We start from the raw sequence: 26,205 nt of genomic DNA, 5'->3' as shown, positions 1-26,205 counted from the left end.
TAGGAATTTGGATGGATTATTTGAAAAGTAATTAATTAACTGGTACTCTCACATGATATTAAAAAAGGGTAAATGACCTAACGTGAAAATGTTTAACATAAAAATAACAATAGCTACATGATATTAAAATACAATCATATTATTATGCAATAAAAAGATATTTAATTGTTTCTTTTCAATTTATAATATTTGCATAAATACATGATTTATGTTTTCATTAGATCACTTACTCAGTCACAGTTACTAATATATTCTGCTTTTATTTGTCTTTTTAAACATTGATTACTCCAATTTAAGTTTGAGACCTTTTTAAACTGATTACCCTTTACCTTAGTCTACTGTATAATTTCATATTTTTTCTTTTATGAGGGCAAAATTTAAAAGCATCTTATACCATGTTTTAAGTCTTTTAGCAGTCAATTGATAATGATGGAATAAAAAAGTACTTCTTAGCTGTGTACACTTGCATCATCTTATACTCTGAATTCACGTTTCAGTGACACGGATAATCTGTAAAAATCACCAATCTAGACAAAAAAAATTTAAATTACACAGCTGTCACTTATAATTCTTTAAAGGATAATTTGCTGTTGGCCAACAGGGTGCTGTCAGAAATAGGGCTACTGTTGGCCAAAGAAGAAGAAGAGGGGGAAGGCATTTCCAGAGGCAGGAAGGTAAAGAAAGTGGAAGTGAGGGTAGGGACTTTGAATGTTGGCAGCATGACTGGTAAGGGGAGAGTGTTAGCTGATGTGATGGGGAGAAGGAAGGTTAATATATTGTGTGTGCAAGAGACTAAATGGAATGGAAGTAAGGCCAAATGGATCAGAAGTGGGTTCAAATTGTTCTGTCACAGTGTGGATGGGAGGAGAAATGGGGCAGGGGTGGTGTCAAGGAGAGGAATGCAGAAGGTCAGATTGAAGGGGATTTTGTGAAAAGGATGGACATGTCTGTGGTGTATACATATTTTATGAAGAAGGAGGAACATAGGGTGACATATAAGAATGGAGGAAGATGCACACAGGTAGATTATATCCTATGCAGGAAGGTCAGTCTGAAGGAGATTGTACCCTGCAAAGTGGTGGTAGGGGAAAGCGTAATTAGGCAGCATAGGATAGTGGTCTGTAGGATGATGTTGGAGATCAAGAAGAGATGGAAAGTGAAGGCAGAGCCAAGGATCAAATGGTGGAAGTTAAAAAAAGAAGACTGCAAGGTTGAGTTTAGGGAGGAGGTGAGACAGACACTGAGTGGCAGTGAAGAGTTACCAGACAGCTGGGAAACTACAGCAAATTAGCAAGGGAACAACAAAAAGAGTGCTGGGTGTGACATCTGGACAGAGGAAGGAGGAAAAGGAAACCTGGTGGTGGAATGAGGAATTACAGGAGAGTATACAGAGGAAGAGGATGCCGAAAAAGAAGTAGGATAGTCAGAGAGATGCAGAAAGTAGACAGGAGTACAAGGAGACAAGGCATATGGTAAAAAGAGAGATGATGAAGGCTAAAGAAAAGGAGTATGATGAGCTCTATGAGAGACTGGACACTAAGGAGGGAGAAAAGGACCTGTACCGGTTGGCTAGACAGAAAGACCGAGCTGGAAAAGATGTGCAGCAGGTTAGGGTGATAAAGGATAAAGATGGAAATGTACTCACCAGTGAGAATAGTGTATTAAGCAAATGGAAAGAGTACTTTGAGAAGCTGATGAGTGAAGAGAATGAGAGAGAGAGAGAGAGAGAGAGAGAGAGAGAGAGAGAGAGAGAGAGAGAGGGGGTTGGATGATGTGGAGACAGGGAATCAGGAAGTGCAATGGAGCAACAAGGAGGAAGTAAGGACAGCTATGAAGAGGATGAAGAATGGAAAGGTCATTGATCCGGATAACATACCTGTGGAAGCATTGATTTGTTTAGGAGAGACAGCAGTGGAGTTTTAAACCTGATTGTTTAATGCAATCTTGGAAAGTTAGAGGATGCTTGAAAAGTGGAGAAGTGTGCTGGTGACGATTTTAAGAATAAGAGGGATATGCAGAGCTGTAGTAACTACAGGGGGATAAAATTGATGAGCCACAGCATGAAGTTATGGTAAACAGTAGTGGAAACTCGGTTAAGTAGGGAGGTGATGATTAGCGAGCAGCAGTATGGTTTCATGCCAGAAACGAGCACCACAGATGTGATGTTTGCTCTGAGGGTGTTGATGGAGAAGTATAGAGAAGGCCAGAAGGAGTTGCATTGTGTCTTTGTGGACCTAGATAAAGCATATGACAGGGTGCCTAGAGAGATGTTGTGGTTTTGTATTTAGAAGTCAGGAGTGGCAGAAAAGTATTTAAGAGTTGTACAGGATATATACGAGGGAAGTGTGACAGTGGTGAGGTCTGCAGTAGGAGAGACGGATGCATGAATGGTGGAGGTGGGATTACATCAGGGATCAGTTCTGAGCCCTTTCTTATTTGCAATGGTGGTGGACAGATTGACAGATTAGACTGGACAGGAGTCCCCTTAGATTATGATGTTTGCTGATGACATTGTGATCTGTAGCGAGACTAGGGAGCAGGTTGAGGAGACCCTGGAGAGGTGGAGATATGCTCTAGAGAGGAGAGGAATGAAGGTCAGTAGGAACAAGACAGAATACATGTTTGTGAATGAGAGGAAGGTCAGTGGAATGGTGAGGATGCAGGGAGTAGAGTTGGCGAAGATGGCGGTGTTTAAATATTTGGGATCAACAGAACAGAGTAGCGGGAATTGTGGAAGAAAGGTGAAAAAGACAGTACAGGCAAGGTGGAATGGGTGGAGAAGAGTGCCAAGAGTAATTTGTGACAGATGGATATCAGCAAGAGTGAAAGGGAAGATCTACAGGACAGTAGGGAGACCAGGTTTGTTATATGGGTTGAAGATGGTGGCACTGACCAGAAAGCAGAAGACATAGCTGGAGGTGGCAGAGTTAAAGATGTTAAGATTTGCATTGGGTGTGACGAGGATGGACAGGATTAGAAATAACTACATTAGAGGATTGGCTCAGGTTGGACAGTTGGGAAACAAAGTCAGAGAGGCAAATTTGCGTTGGTTTGGACATGTGCAGAGGAGAGATGCTGAGTATATTGGGAGAATGATGTTAAGGATAGAGCTGCGTGGCAAGAGGAAAAGAGGAAGGCCTAAGAGAAGGATATGGTGGGAGAGGACATGCAGGTGATGGGTGTAACAGAGAAAGATGTAGAAGACAGGAAGATATGGAACAAGATGATCTGCTGTGGCAACCCCTAATGGGAGCAACTGAAATAAGAAGAAGAAAAAGACAGACACTTAAAACATACAAACTGCACATAATCTACTTTATCAAATAATCTAGCTTTTCAAAGAGATGGGTGCTTGTTTTATGCAGCTTTTCTGAATATTCTTATCTAATATGTTCTATTATTTTGTCCCCTTTTAGGTAATGTATTTGTGCACATCAGTCCTATTGGAGTCCTTTACAATATTATAGATGTCCATGGTTGCACTTGAGAAACAGGAGAGGTGTTCTTTCATTTTAATTTTCAACACATTATTGAAAAACATGTAATTTATCTTTTTTAGTCTGAACAGAAAAACAGATTATAAATAAACAGCGTGACATTTTGCTTTTATTTTTGCTAAACTGAAAATAACAAGTTAACCCTTTGCGGTCGTTAGGACAGAAAACTGGCCTTAGTAAAAAGTGCGCTATAGGTCGTCAGGCCACCGCTGGTGGCCCTGCAAGTTTCTGACCAATTTGCACAGTCGCCTGGTCGAGAAAAGTGGCCTGTGTTATTCCTACGTGCTTGAAAAAAATAACTGCTGTAATTATTGGCGTTTTTTCAATAATTAATTACGACTAATGTAGCGTGACGTTGAAAATTAAATACGACTGCAAAGGGTAACATAAACAAACATGTTTTTCACTAGTTGTATAAAGCTTCCAACTGTATTCTTTGCAACTGTCTGCTAACTCAAGTCTGCTTAGGTGATAGAAGTTATGGATCATTATGTTCTTATTAAAAAAAAAAAAAAGTTAATGACTAAATAATCTTCTGATCTTCACAGCAATGGGCAATAGTGCATTTCATATCTAGTTAGCCAAAATTTTTTTAAATCCAATTAGTATTGTTTGTGCGTAAGTATTTGTAAAATGCAAATCCAGAAAAGAACAGTTTTTCATGAAACCATACTGCAGCAGCAATGACTACATTTGTCTGCAATAAAAAAAATGCAGTCATCGTCTTAGTGACAGAAGGATAGATCAAGACATTAATCAAAAATCAGAGTTGCAAACACTTGCCAGATCTGACCCCAATTGTCACTCAAGATTCAATCATTTGTTTTTAAATGACCAGATGTGGTGTTACAAGTGTAGTTCTCTTGGCCAGTGTTGTATAAAATACCCAACAGCCATACTTGAGTAAATGCCCTTTCTAGAAAATAACTCAAGTAAAGGTTGCCCATGAGAAAAACTACTTAAGTATAAGTTATAAAGTATCCAGTATACTCGTATGCATACTTAAACAGCAAAAGCGAAAGTAAATATAGGATCTTTCCTTGCTTTATATATAGCCAAAAAGTTCTTAAATACTGAAAATAAACCAAAAAGCCTTCATTTTACCAAACAAACATTCAATCTAAATAAATAAATACACTATCAACAGTATACTTTTGTAACGTAACTGTGCATACAAAGCAGTTTATCCTTTCCTCCTAACCTTCAGCCCTCTAAGACCCACCCAGAATGACATGTATGTTCTGTTTTGAGAAAAGCAAATATGCAGTTGAGAGTTGCTTAGGGCATGACGGGTTTAATTATTGTATTCATACATGTTTGCATTAGGTAGAGCCTTAAAAACCATTTCTGAGGAAAAATACATTTTATTTGAGATTTATTTTTGTAATGTTGTTCATCCCTTAGGGGTTCATTGTGTAAATATTTGTAACACCTTTGTTTTCTGGTTTAATATTGCAGTAATAAATGCATCTAGCTGCTTCAGATAAGGATAGGAGTAATTTTTTTATCAAGCAAAGTCACAAATATTCTTAAAAAATACTCAAGTAAAGTAACGAAATAGATATAAAACACTGCTCTTGGATAACGGCTCTCATGAAAGATAATGATTAAGAAATTATTACAAAGAAAATGAGTGCTGATCATGTCAAACAATAAATTAAACAAATTGGGATAGTTCCAAATGTGATTCTAACTAGAAACAAAAATATCTGCAGCAGTACTGTAATATGTAGAAATTTTGGTGGGCACTGTCTTAAAAGGGGAGAAGGGGTACTTTACACAACAGAGATTGTTACATTTTAATCGTATACATAAATTAGGTTCCATTTTTTTCTATGGTTTTAATTTAATTGGAAATTTTTAGTGTAACTTTAGGACCATCGTAATATTCCTAAACTTAAAAAAGGTGTGTCCATGATTGTTGATTATGTCAGTTTATCAAAAATGACACATTTTAACAAGATGAAAAGGCAAATAAAAATCTTCCCATATAGTTACATGAACTTTAACAGCAAGAGTTAACATCATAGCAAAATAAATTAAAGATTTTCATTCTAAAATAATGTCTACTTTGGGCGTAGGAGGAGACCAGGCATCCAGGATGGATTAACCAAACTTGAGGCTAGTGCAACAACAAATTGGCAGGCAGGATGAAGAAATAAAATTGTACCCGGTCGGGATGAGATAATGCATGGACTGGGAAAAGTTGAAGATTGGGGTTGGTTCCATCCCCCACCAGCTAGATGGCAGTGCTCCTCATATGGTAACCCAATTGGGACACCTGCAGGAGTGCTTGGAACTTGGCAGTCCAGAAGTGCAGTCCTGTTGGAGTTCCTGGGGATCAATAGATGGTACTGTCAGGTGAGGACCTCTCTAATTTTTCTATAGCCCGGAAGTGTTTCTCGGCAGACTTGACATGGCACCAGAAGCATTCCTGGGTCTGACATAAAAGGAGTCTGCTGCCTCACTTCAGGGAGTCAGAGTTGGGAAGCAGCGGACAAAACTCATTGGAGGATAAAAAGAGAAGGATTTATTGGTTTATTATTGATTTGTATAGTTATTGTGGCTGATTGCTGAAAGAGTTTTGGGAAGAAGTCCTTGAAGAGAATAAAAGACCATTATTTTATTCATATATTATGTGGATTATCACTGTCTGTGGTTTGGGGCTCTCTGGTTCTGTACATATATACTGTATGTATTTGGTGTATGTATGGTAGTTGTACAGCACTTTGATCAACTTCTGTCGTTTTTAATGTGCTCTATAAATAAAATTGACTTGACCTAAGAAGCCAATACAAGACCTCCATTCCTTCCTTTAAATGTGTCATCAGGTGCCGCCGAGAGTGGCAGCCTTTTCAGCAGCTCCGTGTACGACTTTATTTTTTTACTTTTATTTTTCTCTTTTTTATTGATCACTCCTATCACTTTATTTTATGTGGATTCGTTCCCTGGACACACTTACTTTTACAACGTGGGCATGGATTTTTACACGCCGAGACTCATCTATTCCAGTACTCAACTTCGAGCGCTGAGAACAAATGCCAGTGCCGGTGTGGTTCCCTATTTACCCGATGAGGTAAGAAGGCGGTATCGTGGCAGCAGAGCCGGCACTAAGCTAAAAATGAAGCGGCTTGCGAGAAAGTGCCGTTTTAAGCCTTTGGTGCCTTCTGTGATTCTGGGAAATGTGAACTCAATCTCAAATAAGATCGACGAACTGGCTGCGCTGGTGAAAAATGTCAGAACCTACAGAGAATGCAGTTTGTTGTGCTTTTGCGAAACGTGGCTAACTACCACCATCCCAGATGCTAACGTGGAGCTACCCGGGTTTAGCACAGTTAGAGCGGACAGAGATGCAAGTACCTGCGAGAAGCACCAAGGAGGAGGACTCGCTCACTATGTTAATACACGGTGGTGTAACTCTGGACATGTTAACGTCAAAATCTCCACTTGCTGCACGGACATCGAACTGTTGGCCATAAGTTTGCGTCCCTATTACTTGCCCAGAGAGTTTGGACACGTCATTGTTGTCATCGTGTACATCCCTCCTCGAGCGGACATGGAGACAGCGAGTGACATCATCCATTCTGCTGTTGCTAAGTTACAAACGCAGCACCCTGAGGCGCTTGTGCTAACCGCTGGAGACTTTAACCATGTGACGCTGGACAAAACATTACCTGCCTTCTCCCAGTATGTGGACTGTAACACCCGGGGAAATAAGACTATTAATTTACTGTATGCAAACGTTAAAGACGCATACAGCGCCACCCCACTGCCTGTGCTTGGGAAAGCAGATCATAACCTGGTTCTGCTTCAGCCTCACTACAAACCAAAAGTGAGGGTCCTACCTGCAACCACATGCTCATTCATGAAGTGGTCCCCTGAGGCAGAGAAGGCTCTGAGAGAATGTTTTGGAACTACAGACTGGGATATCCTGCAGGGATCACATAGTGAGAACATTGAGGAGGTTGTTGACTGCACTACTGACTACATCAACTTATGTATGGACATTGTAGTTCCAGTAAGAACTGTACGCTGCTATGCTAACAATAAGCCAAGGATTACAAGTGACATCAAGGGCTTTTTGAACCAGAAGAAAAGGGCTTTTAAAGGCGGTGATCAGCATGAGCTTAAACACGTGCAGAAGGAACTTAGAGTCCAGCTCAGGGCGGCGAAGGAGCAGTACAGGAGAAAGCTGGAGCAGAAGTGGCAGAATAACAGCATGAAGGAAGTGTGGGATGGGATGAAGATCATCACTGGCTGCAGCTTGAAGCGGGGTGCCACCATCGAGAGAGACGTGAAGAGAGCAAACCAAATGAACAACTTCTTTAACAGGTTTGACCATCCTAACCCACTCTCACTCTCACCTCGGAGTACTGCATCCTCCACACATCCTTCTGCTGACACCAGCATAGGAGAGACATCCCCACCCACAATTACAACAGTGCAGGTGAGCAGAGAGCTGAGGAGACTTCGTGCCAGCAAAGCAGCGGGTCCAGATGGAGTATCGCCATGACTGCTGAAGGTCTGTGCATCAGAGCTGGGGGGGTCCTCTACAGCGCATCTTCAACCTGAGCCTGGAACAGGGGAGAGTCCCGAGGCTTTGGAAAACATCTTGCATCACCCCAGTCCCAAAGGTATCACGTCCTAGTGAGCTGAATGACTTCCGGCCTGTTGCTCTGACATCACATGTAATGAAGACCATGGAGAGGCTGCTGCTTCACCACCTGAGGCCACAGATTCAACACGCCCTCGGCCCTCTGCAGTTTGCATATCAGGAGAAGGTGGGAGCAGAGGATGCCATCATCTATATGCTACACCGATCCCTCTCCCACTTGGACAGAGGCAGTGGTGCTGTAAGAATTATGTTTCTAGACTTCTCTAGCACCTTCAACATAATCCAACCTCTGCTCCTTAGGGACAAGCTGACAGAGATGGGAGTAGATTCATACCTGGTGGCATGGATCGTGGACTATCTTACAAACAGACCTTAGTATGTGCGTCTTGGGAACTGCACGTCTGACATTGTGGTCAGCAACACAGGAGTGCCACAAGGGACTGTACTTAATCCGGTCCTGTTCAGCCTATATACATCGGACTTCCAATACAACTCGGAGTCCTGCCACGTGCAAAAGTTCACTGACGACACTGCTATCGTGGGCTGCATCAGGAGTGGGCAAGAGGAGGAGTATAGGGACCTAGTCAAGGACTTTGTTAAATGGTGCGACTCAAACCACCTACAACTGAACACCAGCAAAACCAAAGAGCTGGTGTTGGTTTTTAGGAAGCCCAGACCCCTCATGGACCCCGTGATTATCAGAGGTGACTGTGTTCAGATGGTGCAGACCTATAAATACCTGGGAGTGCAGCTGGATGATAAATTAGACTGGACTGCCAAAACTGATGCTCTGTGTAAGAAAGGACAGAGCCAGTTATACTTCCTTAGAAGGCTGGCGTCCTTCAACATCTGCAATAAGATGCTGCAGATGTTCTATCAGGCGGTTGTAGCGAGTGCCCTCTTCTACGCGGTGGTGTGCTGGGGAGGCAGCATTAAGAAGAAGGACGCCTCACGCCTGGACAAACTGGTGAGGAAGGCAGGCTCTATTGTTGGCATGGAACTGGACAGCTTGACATCTGTGGCAGAGCGATGGGCGCTCAGCAGGCTCCTATCAATTATGGAGAATCCACTACATCCACTAAACAGTGTCATCTCCAGACAGAAGAGCAGCTTCAGCGACAGACTGCTTTCACTGTCCTGCTCCACTGACAGACTGAGAAGATCGTTCCTCCCCCAAACTATGCGACTCTTCAATTTCACCCGGGGGGGTAAACATTAACATTATACAAAGTTATTGTCTGTTTTTACCTGCATTGTTATCAATCTTTAATTCAATATTATTTTTTTGTATCAGTATGCTGCTGCTGGAGTATGTGAATTTCCCCTTGGGATTAATAAAGTATCTATCTATCTATCTATCTATCTATCTATCTATCTATCTATCTATCTATCTATCTATCTATCTATCTATCTATCTATCTATCTATCTATCTATCTATCTATCTATCTATCTATCTATCTATCTATCTATCTATCTATCTATCTATCTATCTAAAGACCTTAACCACAACTTAACTATCTGCTCTTCTCATCATACTACAGGTCAGCCTGGCAGAAATGTACGCTGCCCATAGTCAGATCAGCCATGGCCATAACAGAGGCTGAAACAATCTCTTTACTTCTGAGGGCAACTGAGCTGGATGGGAAGGGTGGAATATGTACAGTATCTCTATTACCATTTGTACAAGGTTGCCATTAGTCCAGTTTGGCTGAGGAACAGCAAGTGCACGCGCAAGAGAGAGAAGCCATATGTAAAACACTCGTTTGCTTTCCTAACAACGGGGACTGACTGATCACCAGATGACTGAACAGGTGTAACTTTGCTAGCACCAAAGGACACTGTTCCGCTCCATGCTAACATCTTGCTTCTGATAGCTCTGAACCCGACCCGATAATGTCACTGATGAGCTGGACAGTGAGGCACAACAATGAAGCAAGGGGATGGTGAAAAAGTGCAAAAGTGGTTTTATTTAAAATCAACAAACCAAAAACAAAATGTCCAAATTAAAGTGCAGTGCATCAAAGTTAATAAATAAATAATCCATAAAAACTGGTGAATTGTGGAGGTTTAAAACACACTAGAAAAAATCCTTTAAAAACAACGAGGTTAAAACAATGGCTGTAAGCAGTCTTTTAAAACAAAGCCCGGTGCCTTCTTTTACTAGTGACTCCCCTGTTTCTCCCATCCAGGCTATGCGCCAGGGGAGTCACCCTACATGCAGCTGACCTTCTTCACTTCTCTGGTCTGGTGGCCTTTCCAATCCCTTGCTCCGGTTCTGCTCACTCAGACCGAGACTTGGGCTCCCCAGCGAACAGAACGCTCACGCTGGGGCTTCCACTTCCCAAGTCCCCGACTCCCTCTGCCTTTGCCACGGTGAGCCAACCTTCTCCCGGTCACTCCTGCTCCAAACAAGTGCTCAGCAGGAGCGACCACTACTGTCGGCCCTTGGGTGCCGGCCAAACACCCCACTCGGGCTCGCCTCTCCCAGCTGCTTGCAAACAGCGTGAGCCTTCACGTGCTTGCTCGCTCGCTTTCTCTCTCTCACCGGCTTTCTCTGTCCTGCTTCCTTCTTCTCTGTTAACCTCCCATTCTTTTTTTTCTTTCTTTTTCTCTCAACCGCCTCACGCTTTTATTATTTATCATGGGGACGTGGATCAGGTGTTGCAATTAGCAGTTCCCGGCAACAATTACGGATGCAGACGACTCCTCACCTGTCATCACCTCCTCACCAAGACATTTGCTATTTAAACAAATCATTAACCTACTATTGATTTCTTTGGAATTAATCCTGATAGTACATCAGTCTTGAATGATTAGAACATTAGAACAATCTAGGTGAGAACAGGCCATTCAGCCCAACAAAGCCCACCAGTCCTAACCACTTAGTTCTTCCAAAAAAAACTTGAAGTTGAGTTTTAAAAGTCCCTAAAGTCTTACTGTGTACCACACTACTTGGCAGCTTATTCCAAGTATCTATCATTCTTTGTGTAAAGAAAAACTTCCTAATGCTTTTATGAAATTTACCCTTAATATGTATCCAACTGTGTCCACGTGTTCTTGATGAACTCATTTTAAAATAACACTCTCGATCTACTGTACTAATTCCCTTCATAATTTTAAATACTTCAATCATGTCACCTCTTAATCTTCTTTTGCTTAAACTGTATAGGTTCAGCTCTTTTAATCTTTCCTCATAATTCAACCCCTGTTGCCCTGGAATCAGCCTAGTCGCTCTTCTCTGGACCGTTTCTAATGCTGCTATGTCCTTTTCGTAGCCTGGAGACCAAAACAGCACACAGTACTCCAAATGAGGCCTCATTAGTGCATTATAAAGGGAGAGCATAACCTCCTTGGACTAGTACTCCACACATTGTGCTATATAAACTAACCTTCTGTTAGCCTTCTTAAAGGCTTCTGAACACTATCTGGAAGTCGATAGCTTAGAGTCCATTATGACTCCTAAATCCTTCTCATAAGGTGTAGTCTCAAGTTTCCGACTGCCCATTGTGTATTCAAACATAATATTTTTACTTCCTATGTGTAATATTTTACATTTATTGACATTAAATTTCATCTGCCAGAAATCTGCCCAAGCCTGTATGCTATCCAAGACCTTCTGTAATGATATAACAAATTCCAAATTATCTGCTAATCTACCTAACTTGGTATCATCTGAAAACTTAACCAGCTTGTTACTTATATTCTTCTCTAAATCATTTATATATATTAAACATAGCAGCGGCCCTAGCACTGACCCTTGTGGAACACCACTCTTAACATCAGCCAATTCTAATGAAGTTCCTCGCACCATCACCCTCTGCTTCCTGTGTCTGAGCCAATTCTGCACCCATCTAAAAAGATCACCCTGAACTCCCACTTCTTTTAGTTTGATGCCCAACTTCTCATGTGGCACCTTATCATATGCTTTCCAAAAGTCAAGATAAATAATATCATAAGCTCCACTTTGATCGTATCCTTTTCTTGCCACCTCATAGAATTCCAGCATGTTAGTAAAACATGACCTCCCTCTTCTGAACCCATGCTAACTGTTCCTAAGTAACTCCTGTCCTTGCCAGGTGTTGCTCAATCTTATCCTTAATAATTCCTTCCATTAATTTTCCTGTGATGCATGTTAAGCTTACTGGCCTATAGCTGCTTGGATCTGCCCTGTCACCCCTTAAATATAATGGGATAATATTTGCCATTTTCTAGTCCTTTGGAATCTCTCCAGTGCACGGTGACTTCCTAAAAATATGTCAAGGGTTTATATATGTACTCACAAGCCTCCTTAAGAACTCAAGGGTAAATATTATCTGGTCCTGGTGATTTGTTTGATTTCAGCCCATTTAATCTGAGCATTACTTCTCCCTCTACAATTTCCAAATCCCTCAGTACCTCCTTAATAGTCCCATTTACCTCTGAGAGGTTATGCACTTGCTCACTTGTGAAAACCTCAGAAAAATGTAAGTTTAGGGCATCCGCTATTCCATTGTTTGTATCTTTTAATTCCCCTTTACTATTTCTGATGTACTTGATCTCCTCCTTGACTGTTCTTTTACTACTAAAATACTGAAAGAATTTCTTAGGATCTTCTTTCGCCTTATCTGCTATATTCCTCTCCAACGGTCTTTTAGCCTCCCTGAAATCCTTCTTAATGGTTGCCTTCATATTCTCATACACTCTACGATTCACTTTGCAGTCATTAGTCTTATATGCCTTATAAAGCAGTTTTTCCTTTGCAGCTTCTTATTTAAATCTTAACCCACTGTGGAGTTTTGTTTTATATCCTATTAATTCCAATTTTAGGTATGTATCTGTCCTGCATTACATGTAAAACATTTTTAAACCTGTTGCACTGCTCTTCAACTGTCTCCACACTTAAAAGCTTATCCCAGTCTATCCTCCTTAGACTTTGTTGCATCTGGTCAAAATTTTCCCTACCAACGTTCAACTTAACAATTTTAGTCTTTGCATCTACACTCTTACAAAACACTGAGAATTGTATTATATTATGGTCACTTGACCCCAGTGGTTCAACCTCCTCTACACCCTCAATTCTATCTTAATTAGTACAAAATACTAAATCCAGACAAGCTTCACCCCGTGTTGGTGCTTTAACATACTGTGTTAAAAAACAGTCACTGATTACTTCTAAAAACTCTTGTGCTCCTCCATCTGCAAGGTTATCCCAGTTAATATTTGGATAATTAAAGTCCACCATGACTATAATATCTCTCAGTAAACTTGCCTTTTTGATATTACTAAAAAGATGTGTGTTGAAATTATTGTCTGAATTGGGAGGTCTATAACACACTCCTAAAATAAGACCTCTTTCCCTAATATTTTCCAGGCGAATTCACTTGTCCTCACTAAGATAGGGCTCATCGTCCAACTGAAGAGGACTTGCATTTAAATTCTGTTTGACATAAACAGCAACCCCACCTCCTTTTCTGTTCTGTCTATCCTTCCTAAAAATGTATATCCCTCTGTTACACTCATCCCCATCTTTGTTATTTAGCCAGGTTTCCGTTATTGCTATAATATCATAATTATGCTCCAACTCCAGCTCCAACTCACTTACCTTATTTTTGATACTTCTAGCATTAATGCAAGTTATTTTTAATGTGTTACTCCTTCCACATTTAAATGTTTGCTTAGAATTTACATTACTATGCATTTTTATTTCTACACCATTCTTTGTTCCTCCACGTACAGATCTAAACCTGGCCTGTCCTAAACTCTCTGCCCCACCCCACCCCCCATTCCCCAGTTTAAATAATCTTTGACTAGCCTACTCATACACCTCCCCAACACATTGGTGCCCCTCCATTTCAGATGTAACCCGTCACGTAAGAACACGTCCCATCTTTTCCAAAAGGAGTCCCAGTGCCCCATAAACCTATACCTTTCTACCCTGCAAACAAGACTTCAGCCAGGCATTAAGCCTTCTAATCTCCTCAATCTTACCTGGACTGCATGGCACTTGGCACAGGAAGAACTTCTGAGAAGACTACCTTGTCAGTTCTGCTCCTCAGTTTGGCACCTAACTCTTTGAATTTGGATCGCAGAACTGACAGACTACCCTTACGTATGTCATCTGTTCCAACATAGACAAGGACAACTGGATTCACCCCCACTCTGGCCAAGAGCCTATCCACCCTTCAAGGGAGGTCCCCCACCTGTGCACCTGTAAGGCAACACACTGTGCGAGACTCTCTGTCTCTGGAGCACACCTACACTTCAATCCCCTTAATGATTGAGTCCTCAACTATCACTACCTCTCTCTTTCTGAGAACTGGTTTTGGGGTGGCCTGTTGGGGATTCTCATCCCTGCCTACCACCTCAGAACCATTAGAGACACCATCCAGCTCCGCAAGGACATGATAACAGTTTCACTCTTCTAATTCTGGGGTTGATGGCCCCAGACAGTGTGCACCCTTTACCTTACGCCGTTGACCATGACCCACCTATTTCTACCTGTCTGGTCTGGTATCTCCTCCTGTGCCACCTTGGGGGTGCACACTATCTCTCTTAAGGACACCTGGGCTAAGTTTGCCAATTCTCTACTACAACACAGGGCAGCCGACTTCTCCTCCAATTCAGTAACCCTGAGCATGAGGTGCTGGATCAGCTGGCATCTCCTGCAGATGTAGCCCTCATAGACAACTGGCAATTTCAATCCATCATCTAAAAAGTCGAACATCCAACATGACTTGTATTGCACTGGCCTCATTTTTAAAATTTGATTTAGGATTAGTAAAACTGACTTAACTTTTTTTCCTTAAAATTAAATCCTATAACTTAAATGGTAACACTAAGAACTGCTACAGCTATTTTACACCTTGTCCTCTTAAGCTCCTGTACTGTTGTCCCTCTCAGCAGCCTGATGTTTGTCCTTCTAGGTCGGAGGTTAACTTTACTTTTCTGTGTGTTCTCCTAACTTTGCGCTCCTCTTCTTCCTTACTTAAAAGCTCTCCAGTCGCACTGTTTGTATTATGTCGTATTAATGAACCCTTACGCTGTCGCCTGCTTAACTGTTCTACCTCTGGACCGCTAAGAACTGTTCGATCTAAAATAAATAAATAAAACTTTACTACCTTATCTGCTCCTACAGCCCCTTGTGCCTGATCAGCGTCTTAACGCTGGCCGCTTACCTGCATCACGCTGAGTCTTCCCCTTGTACAAGTACAAGTAACTTTTCCAAGCGCACCTCCAAACACCCAGCTACGTTTGTTCTTGTGCGGGCGAAAAAAAGCAAAATACAAAAAAAAAACCCAACCTTCTAAAGGGGAAAAAAAGCTTTACAAATTCCCGCACGATTACTCAGCGGCAATCAAAACCCGAGTTTTTAAAAGCAAAATGTATTTTTTATTTAACACTCTCACCACAGAAAACACCAAAAACTCTCAGCTGCCTCTAGCGTTTGCAAAGTACAGTACAGTCAGCACGCCTCAAGCACCCTAATCCTAATGTACTTATCTTAATTACGTTCCTTCTCAGGTAAAAAATATCCTCCACTACCTTGTGTCTCGCTAAGGACAAGGGATGTACTGTATATCAGTATGCTGCTGCTGAAGAATGTGAATTTCCCATTGGGATTAATAAAGTATCTATCTATCTATCTATCTATCTATACTATCTGCAAGTGGAAAAATAATGTTCATTCAATTGGAATCAGCCAAGGAATTTTACAAAATATGGCTATTTATTTTAGGCACAGCTATTCTCCTTTAACCTACATATAAATCAGACACTAGATCTTATTCTTCATTGTGCTTCTTCCTATCATGTTTTAGCTGGGAAAGGAAGCAAGGGAAATATTGGGAACATAAAACCGGGAAAAAATACAATTTAAATCACACATAATTACTCACTATTTTGATATAATATACTATTATTGTTACTAAGACTTTTCACATTACTTTCTAATAGTGTTTCTAAAAATTGTAGTAAGTTATTGTAATTGGCTATTACTAAGTCGTTTTGCTGTTTTCTCAGTGCCCAGGGTTACTTGTTTTTTGATATTTCTATACAAGTGATGGACCTCGTTTCAGACTTTTCATTTAGTCCGAGATTGATCTGGAATTAAATAAACAAGCAAATAAACAAATAGAATCCTATATAGAGTATCTTTGTATGCATTATATGTTTCCCTGTTTATGTTTCACAATTATGTATTGTGCTTATGTAATAATTGTACAGTGTACTAGAATTTCAAAATTAAATTAATATAATTCATAGACTACGGTGTTACTTTCAAAATATGATTTCATGTTTAATAAAAATTATGCAAAATGTACTGCGATATTTTTTATGAAACACAATACAATATAAAAAAGAATGAACACTATAATTACCCAAACAGTAACAGTATACTCAAAAACAAATCACTAGTGTATAGTAAGAAAGTTGAAAAGTTACAATCTTTAAGTACAGAATTAGTGATAATTGTTGCTCTAGACTAGGCTTCATTATTATATAGTACTTAAACCTAATTTATATCTAAGTCAACAGCAAAAGCATAATTAAAATTGCTGGCCGTGACGCAGTAATTTAAATGTGAGATTAGCATGTAAAACTGCCTTGGGGAACTATACGAATTATTCTTTAATCATGATTTGCATGCCTCATGTATGTATTAATTGTAAGTAGTTCGGAAAGCACAAAGTAAATGATACATAGTTAATTATTTCATCTATATATTGTTTCAGATCTGATCGTACAAAAATATAAAAAATAGTCTGGTTTGAAATTAATTTAAAATTGCCTCGATAAGATTTTCAACTATTAAAACGATCACTAAAATTTCGAGAAGAAAATATTTACTGAGCAACAACAGTTAGAAGTGTGTTCCATTGCTCCGACTTTATTTCATTTCTTGCATTCTTAGTTTACGTACAAATGTCATATTAGTCTTTCCGACCGCAAGTGATTATCCTCCATTTTATTTCTTTTGGGTTTTCTGTTAGATTTTTGCGAGACTGAACTTGTACTAACTCTCGCGAGCTTTTCATTGACTTTCGTCTTTCCGCCTTGTGGGAGTCTCTTACTTCCGGTAGGGCTTGTAAAATGGGAAAGAAGATGGTTGTTTGAGTTAGTAAAAGACGAAAGGGCCAAATTGAAGAAGTATTTAATTGTATTCTTCTAGGAAGACAGCAACATACTCACAGGTAAAACGCTCGGTTTACAAAATTCTAATGCTAGGAAATTTTGTTTTCTTTTTTTTCTCTTTTCTGTGGAAAGGAAGTAGGTTTATCTGTGTTTTTTTTGACCAGGATACCTTTCTCAAAATTGTACTTTCAGGTATGGCAATATATAGTTATGTGTCTTATTGGGGTTGCCTTAAATAGATTATAATTTCCATAATCATTTACCTTTGTGTGTGTGATATGCTCTCACTCTTAGTCAAAGAACCTTGCGTAGCAGGCTCTCCTTTGCTGAAAAATCGTTTATGATTTTTTGGGCTTTGCTGTGATTTGTAGGCCTTATAAACAAAATGCTGTAACTGAGGTGTATTTGCATGTTCCGTGATGAAAGTAACAAACCACCTTTTTTTATTCCACATCAGACTTAATTTTTTTTCCATCAGTTGGCGATGAAGGCCTCCCGAATTGGACCTTCGTAATGTGTTTTGACGCTCTAGATTGCACGGATCTTTACTGGAAAATGTTTCTCTTTTATTTTTAAATCGCTTAAGCGTTTTTTTTTTTATTTAAATCGGTTAAATGTGTTGCGTATGTGTGAGTTTATATCCGCTTTTATTATTATTATTTTTTTTGTTATGCAGCGTGATACAAATCATTGATCCGGTTAGGTTTTAAACGTTGAACCGCAAACTACAGGGTTGCTGGTTCAATCAATAGCCTGGCACAGTTTTTGATGAAGACCCGCTAAACCCACCAGAGTTGAAATTGTTTTTTTAAAAAAAATAAAAAACAAAAAAACCCTTGATTGACAAATTTTGCCCAAAAAGTTTGCTTTAAAGAGATGTTGATTTTAAAACTTCGAGTGAAGTGAAACTGGGCACGTGTTAATTAGATATTTGTTTGTATTCTATACAGCTGCGCACATTTTATGCTGTCACGTTTATTTTTCTTTTCTTAAAATGGACAAAAATGTAAAAATCTGACATTTAAATGTTTCATATAGTTCAGGTATTACTTGTGGAAATGACAAAAACTACATTAAATAAGATGTTTTAGGTATAAAGTATAATCCATGAATAAAATGCGTTTCAGTTGACAATGAAATGCCAGTAAGTCCTCCGTACTTTTTATTTTGTATTTTTTGACAGTCTTATCAAAAGTATTATGCTTGCAACATTTTAAAAATAATTGTTTATGTTGAGATGGTTTGTTAGCGTATATGAGCTGGTGGCTGTATTGTGTCTGTTGCTGCCAAGGGTGGGCTCAGGGTTCCTTTTTCCTGCAGATCTACGGAAATGACTTTTACATCTCTTGGCTTGTTGGCAATGGCCTCTTTTTGAAGTGTCTTTAATCCCTCACAGCATCTTTGCAAGTGTATGCTGGATATTGCTGTTCAGCCTTAGAGTAGAATTTTCACTTTTGTTCGTTCTTATGCTTTAATTTTGGTTAATACTATTGCATATATTTGACTGTAATATCATGGCGCATGCTAGAAAATGACTCCTGTTGTTCCATGTTATGCCACTGATGTGAATTTAATAGAAAAACGTAATTGAGCAGCATCTTGCTTAAGAAATGTTAGAATAATGACTTTGGACCAACCCAAGATGAAATTGTTAATGAGATGCTTTATATAGTTTTTTGTCCATCTGATATTGACACAGAATTTGTTCTTTCTTTTAAGGTAATATATATAAATACTAGTAACAGCACACTGCATAGTAATGTACAGGGAATACATTTGACTTGAGCATTCATAGTTTTCATACTCTTACCCTGCATATTTAGCATTCGTTTGCTCAGAGGTTGATGCGCTTGCAGCTTCATGAGCAGCTCTTCTTTTCTCCACCCTAACGGCCTGCTTCTTCTCTTCTTTCAACATCTTTTGTATTAAAACTGATTAAGTCAGTGTTTGTGTTGCAATTGCTTAGTTCATTTTCTTTAATTTTCCACTTAAGATGGCACTTAAGTCTTCAATCTGCCTCAAGAATGATTTAAGATATGAAGAGGTAGGGGAAGTGACGGAGAAGGTGGTAGGAATGGGAACGCTGCACGTGCGCATGCCCCGCACAGCTGGCTGCTGCCAAGAGTTGATTCTTCAATAAAAAGAGGAATAACCTTGGAGGTCAATCATTACCCCAAAAGCGAATAGTAGACATTACATAGTATATGTGTACCAAATTTCAGGTCAATAGGACAAACGGTTTGCAAGTTACAGGTGATTTAAAATCCTAGACAGACAAACGAACAGCCATAGTAGTGTATTATATATATAAAGATTTGCATGGAGCATACTGATCCCAGACTGTGCTGTGTTTCTGCAAATACCTGCCTCTCAATTATGGATTTCACAAGAACTTAGTTGATACCAACTTTCTGAAAATGTAATGGTGCTTGCTTTTTGTCAGTACCAGTAGTACTGTGTGAAGATTAGTACTTCAGTCATATGTTACTGCATGTGGAAGAAGGCTCAATGGTTCGTGAGTAAAAACTACATATGAAAATAGCACACAATGATGGTACAGCACGTATCAATACATGTTGGAAAAAAAATGGCAGCAGTCGTGTCTGGGAATGCAGGGAAAATTCTGTGCATGGGGGGGGGGGAGCCAAAACACATGCTTTCGTTATTGAAACTTTAACCCCATTATAGAATTAGCTCAGAAACGGAGTCCTGTGTTCCTTGGGAACGAAATGATGTGACCGATCAGGTGCAAGTTGTACTTGTTAAACATGTAGTGTCATGAATATGTGAGATTAATATAATATTTTCTGAAATGTACTATACAGGTCATAAAATGAATTATTTCAAATATCATATATATACCTAAGTCTCTTTTTTTTTTTTTTTTTTTTTTTTTTTGTAAGTGTGGCTTTGACATCTTGGACTATAAGGTGTGTACTAATTCAGTTTGAGCAGGAACAATCAACATAACTGAATTAAAAAAAAAAAAAAAAAAGGGACAATGAAATACCAAGAAGGCAGATTCACCAGCATTTGTGTGTCAGCTTTTATCCCTCCAGATCAGAGAATTTCTAGTTCCATTGTCTCAAAACACCACTCGCATCCACAGTCATTCCCAGTTTCAAATAAAAACTAACATCATCAGATCTGGGGTGGTGGTGGTGGGGTATTGTATCGTGATCGTGACTGAGAGAATAAATTGGGGGTAAAAAACACTAACTTTTACAAGTACTATACATTTACAATGGCTGTTACAGACGCAAATCAAATGTATGGTTTTTATTGTACAATATTAACAATTAGAGCAGCTAACTACTCAAAATGGTGCATTTGGGAGGTAGCCAGGATCGATCCAGCATTCTCTTGATTACATTTCAGCAGTTCTTACCGATGCACCATGGAAGCTGTTGCATTACAGGTGCTGGTCATAAAATTAGAATATCATGACAGTTGATTTATTTCAGTAATTCCATTCAAAAAGTGAAACTTGTATATTAGATTCATTCATTACACACAGACTGATGTATTTCAAATGTTTATTTCTTTTAATGTTGATAATTAGAACTGACAACTAATGAAAGTCCCAAATTCAGTATCTCGGAAAATTAGAATATCAATTAAGACCAATGCAAAAAAAGGATTTTTAGAAATGTTGGCCAACTGAAAGGTATGAACATGAAAAGTATGACCATGTACAGCACTCAATATTTAGGTTGGGGCTCCTTTGGCCTGGATTACTGCAGCAGTGCGGCGTGGCATGGAGTCGATCAGTCTGTGGCACTGCTCAGGTGTTATGAGAGCCCATGTTGCTCTGATAGTGGCCTTCAGCTCTTCTGAATTGTTGGGTCTGGCGTATTGCATCTTCCTCTTCACAATATCCCATAGATTTTCTATGGGGTTAAGGTCAGGCGAGTTTGCTGGCCAATCAAGAACAGGGATACCATGGTCCTTAAACCAGGTGCTGGTAGCTTTGGCACTGTGTGCAGGTGCCAGGTCCTGTTGGAAAATGAAATCTGCATCTCCATAAAGTTCCTCAGCAGCAAGAAGCATGAAGTGCTCTGAAACTTCCTGGTAGACGGCTGCGTTGACCTTGGACCTCAGAAAACACAATGGACCAACACCAGCAGATGACATGGCACCCCAAACCATCACTGACTGTGGAAACTTTACACTGGACCTCACGCAACGTGGATTCTGTGCCTCTCCTCTCTTCCTCCAGACTCTGGGACCTTGATTTCCAAAGGAAATGCAAAATTTACTTTCATCAGAGAACATAACGTTGGACCACTCAGCAGCAGTCCAAAGGTGAGACGCTTCTGACACTGTCTCTTGTTCAAGAGTGGCTTGACACAAGGAATGCGACAGCTGAAACCCATGTCTTACATACGTCTGTGCGCGGTGGTTCTTGAAGCAGTGACTCCTGCTGCAGTCCACTCTTTGTGAATCTCCCCCACATTTTTGAAAGGGTTTTGTTTCACAGTTCTCTCCAGGGTGCGGTTATCCCTATTGCTTGTACACTTTTTTCTACCACATCTTTTCCTTCCCTTCGCCTCTCTATTAATGTGCTTGGACACAGAGCTCTGTGAACAGCCAGCCTCTTTAGCAATGACCTTTTGTGTCTTGCCCTCTTTGTGCAAGGTGTCAATGGTCGTCCTTTGGACAACTGTCAAGTCAGCAGTCTTCCCCATGATTGTGTAGCCTACAGAACTAGACCGAGAGACCATTTAAAGGCTGTTGCAGGTGTTTTGAGTTAATTAGCTGATTAGTGTGTGGCACCAGGTGTCTTCAATATTAAACCTTTTCACAATATTCTAATTTTCCGAGATACTGAATTTGGGACTTTCATTAGTTGTCGGTTATAATCATCAAAATTAAAAGAAATGAACATTTGAAATACATCAGTCTGTGTGTAATGAATGAATCTAATATACAAGTTTCACTTTTTGAATGGAATTACTGAAATAAATCAACTTTGTCATGATATTCTAATTTTATGACCAGCACCTGTATATTTGCACCTTTTGTGAAAGTGTTTGATATTTGGACTTTAAGCTTCACTCATTATACTAAAACTTGAAAAACTTTTCTGTTTTAATGATGTTTAAATAGATTGTTGTAGACATGGAACACACATGAAATGTATGTATTCCAAATGACGATATATTATTTACCCTCTTCAACTCCAGCACTTCACTCCAAGATAAACGCTGAGCACTGAGAACTTTCTTTGTGAATTAAGCTGCAACAGTGGGTGAGGGGAAGAGATAGCGGGCTGCTTGTGTTGATTGACACATTTACAAGACAAAAGATGCTGACGGAGAGGTGCGAAGAGATTTAAGGTGGGCTGGGATTACCAGTTTTTTTGTAGGCTTTGTTAATTCTAGTGTTAAGAAGCGCTGTCAAACTTGGGTCACAGAGTTGCTTGAGAGACGGGCAAGTGTAGGTGTTCAAGGAAAATACCGGACTTCATTACTATATAGAGAAGGCAGGTACAGTCTCAAGATTTCATTCAAAATGGGAGCTTTGAGGAATCTGTGACATAAGCAGGCGTCCTCCTTTAGCTCCCATCTTCAGATTAGAAGAGCACCAGCAGCACAGAATCACTGCTATAGCTGACATGGTCTGGAGAAGAGAGATCAAAAGGAGAGTGTGAGAAACCTGGGGCCTCATGTATAAACTGTGCGTACGCACAAAAATGTTGCGTACAAACTTTTCCAAGCTCAAATCATGATGTATAAAACCTAAACTTGACGTAAAGTCACGCACATTTTCACGGTAGCTCCAACCCTGGTGTACGCAAGTTCTCCGCTCGGTTTTGCAAACTGGTGGCACCCAGCGTCAAAGTAGTGCTACTGTTCCTGTGTGGTCACCCTTTCTTTTTTAGAACCACATCCCTGATGTGGCTTTATTATATACACTGAAACTAACTGCATATTGTTTATTAGTTTAAGGCATCTGATTGTACAGTAATTAACCTGTAACAATATAATGGTCCAGGAAATAGCCAGAGTTTTCCAAATACAATAGCTGCTTAGCGTTGTTACTCTCACTGCACCTTCTTTTTCTTCTTTCAGCTGCTCCTGTTAGTGGTTGCCATAGCTGATTATCTTTTTCCATATTACTCTTACTGCACCACTTGGAGTATTTATATCACTATATCTGAGTGGGGAATCACAGATCTACAGCAGCTGATCGGAAAGAGAATTATCGGTATACAGCATCAAGCACACGCTGCCTCAGCCATGCTGTCTATTAAACTGCTCTCACACGGTAAACGCTTCAATAGTCTTTCCTGTACGGACCTCGCGGTTCAAAAAAAGTTTCATCCCAAGAACTATCAATGCACTCAATCAGTCCATCAAGTGCTCCTTGTAGAACTGTTTGTACTTATTAGTACAATTACCTCACTGTAAACCTGCACTACAGTTATAATATTGCACAACCTGAGCCACTTTATATAGCGCATATTTACATATGACGATATCATTTTTAAGATGAAATGCAGCATAATCTGTTTATTATACAGATAAAACTTGAACTTCATTTAAATAATCTATATTGTTAATAATTAAACACGGTGCCGCAGCGCTAGTGCACATAGCTGGCGCTCCGTTCCCGGATTGTTCCTGCCTCGCGCTGTATTCTTGCAGGTGCTGGTGCGACACTGGAAGGATAAATGGATAGAATAATTAAACCTGTACTATGAAGATATTTCAATGTTCCTTAAACGTTTTGAAGAATTGGCGTTCTAAGTTTACAGATGGCTTAATGTCTGTTACAGAGCTGATTGTGTGGTGATTGGGTATTTGGAGAAAGAAAAGTAAGAACAGGAATTCGGGGTTAGTACGTTTGAAAGAGACAGCACTGCTACAGTAAAGAATTTCATCGAAGGTCACGCATGGTGCAGCAAGCATCTTTCGTGAGATATGAACAATCACTGCGCCACCGTGTTCCCATGTTTAATACCATGTTTAATAACATGCTTTAACTCCTATCATGAAAATGATATTGCATATACATTTTGGCATTTTAATTATTCAGAGAGCTGTAATATTACGAATGTAATGGATCTGTGTCCTGTCGGAGGAAGAGAAAGCCCGGAAGCACGTAGTGATTCACACACACAGAGCACATAGAAGATCAAATACAAAACAAAGCATTTAACGTGCTACTTTAGTTACGATGAGATTTGAGAATCTAGTAAATTAAACAATTGAAGTTTATGATGTTCTACTTTAATCTCGAAATTTCCACTTTAATGGTGTAGTTTATTCTCTCATTAAAGTTGACATTTCGTGTTTTTTTTCACACTGTGCCTTTTTTTTTTTTTTTTCTTCTCTGTACCCTAATAAGCTTTCAAATGACACTCACACAGCTGGCATGTGCATGTGCGTTACTTTTCACGCTGACCGGGATTTATGTAACGGAAGAACGTGGAAGTTGTCGTTCGCACAGATTTATGCATCTGGATTTTTTTGTGCGTACGAACATTTCCGCTTTTGTGCTTACGCCATGTTATAGTGTGAGTTCTACGCATGGCATTATACATGAGGCCCCTGATGTTAAATGTTCTAAATGTTGTTTGACAAGCACATTACGCGGTAAGCCTGCTCCTGCACAGGACAACCAATTACTCTTTCCTTGGTTTACTGTTTACCAGACGCAGCAGACCAGCTACGGAGCTGTTCTTGCATCTCTGCTGTTAGAGATTGTGAATCACCCATGCCCCTGGTCACAATACTATACTTATTTTTGCCATATTTGTTTTAATGAAATTTCCATTATAACAAAATATTATGGTCCCATGAGTTTCATTTTAACTGAATTCAAATTGTATATGTATTTAAATGCAAATAATGTTAGCAAGTATAATGCAGTGTACTGGTTAAACTGTAGATCCGGTTAATATTCTAATTCTTCATTTTTACAAAGGCTAAGAAATAACAGTCTGATTAGTCATATAAGAAGCTTTAAAAACAACATGACAAAGTCTGTTTTTACAGGATTTATGAAATGATCAATATAAAGCTGATTGTTGCAGTCCCGTTGTCCATCATAGACGTTTATGAAATTCTGTACTAGTTTGTGAAACTAATAGTTGGGTAACTACTTCATGGATATACCAGTATTTTAAAGCTGATTTTACTATATATTCTATTACAGAAAAAGGCACAATATTGTTCACTTAAGTAACAGATACTTTTGATAAAATGGCATTGAATGAGATTTCTGTTTTTGGCGTATCGTTAAATTTCATTGTCTCAAGCCATTCAATGGGTATAATCCTGATCATTTTGTTTATGATTCGGTTTGTCTCATAGGCCTTTTCACACCTTTCGGTGTATCTCTGATCGTTTACTTCTTTTGGAATGTTGAGCACTAGAGATTGGTTTAGTAACGCTATATATTATTTATTTGTATAAATACTGATTTAAATCTGTGTTTTCAAACTTTTTTTTTTTTTTTTTTTTTACATTTTGCAGCCCTTTTTTAAATAACATTGCATTGTCTTTTTTTGGGTTGTCCCTGCACAGTAGCTTGCATACTAGCCTTTGAAAAGCAGCATTTAAAACACCAAGTTACACAATAATAATCTTGATAATACAGTAATCCCTCCTCCATCGCGGGGGTTGCGTTCCAGAGCCACCCACGAAATAAGAAAATCCGCGAAGTAGAAACCATATGTTTATATGGTTTTTTATCTATTTTAAGCCCTTATAAACTCTCCCACACTATTATAAACATTTCACGCACAATTATCTATAATAATAAAAGGCAAAGCCCTCACTGACTGACTGACTGACTCACTGACTCACTCATCACTAATTCTCCAACTTCCCGTGTAGGTGGAAGGCTGAAATTTGGCAGGCTCATTCCTTACAGCTTACTTACAAAAGTTAGGCAGGTTTCATTTCGAAATTCAAAGCGTAATGGTCATAACTGGAACATATTTTTTGTCCATACACTGTAATGGAGGAGGC

At 39.5% G+C, this 26,205-nt stretch overlaps 2 protein-coding genes across 4 annotated transcripts in view; one reads left to right on the top strand and one right to left on the bottom strand.

The window, feature by feature from the left end:
• The window catches only part of LOC114662093 (monocarboxylate transporter 8-like), a 1,225,996-nt gene that overhangs the window by 411,296 nt on the left and 788,495 nt on the right, over nucleotides 1-26,205 (bottom strand). The window lies entirely within an intron of this gene.
• The window catches only part of rlim (ring finger protein, LIM domain interacting), an 84,407-nt gene continuing 75,338 nt past the window's right edge, over nucleotides 17,137-26,205 (top strand). For all 3 annotated transcript variants that reach the window (XM_051934370.1, XM_028815420.2, XM_028815419.2), the window contains exon 1: nucleotides 17,137-17,283. The gene's annotated coding sequence lies outside the window, so the exon portion shown is untranslated. The remainder of the gene's footprint in view (nucleotides 17,284-26,205) is intronic.

This window comes from Erpetoichthys calabaricus, chromosome 12, assembly GCF_900747795.2.
Source record: "Erpetoichthys calabaricus chromosome 12, fErpCal1.3, whole genome shotgun sequence".
Classification (NCBI taxonomy): Eukaryota; Metazoa; Chordata; class Cladistia; order Polypteriformes; family Polypteridae; genus Erpetoichthys; species Erpetoichthys calabaricus.
The sequence above is the reverse complement of the archived record's forward strand: the minus strand, read 5'-3'. Positions and strand labels throughout refer to the sequence as shown.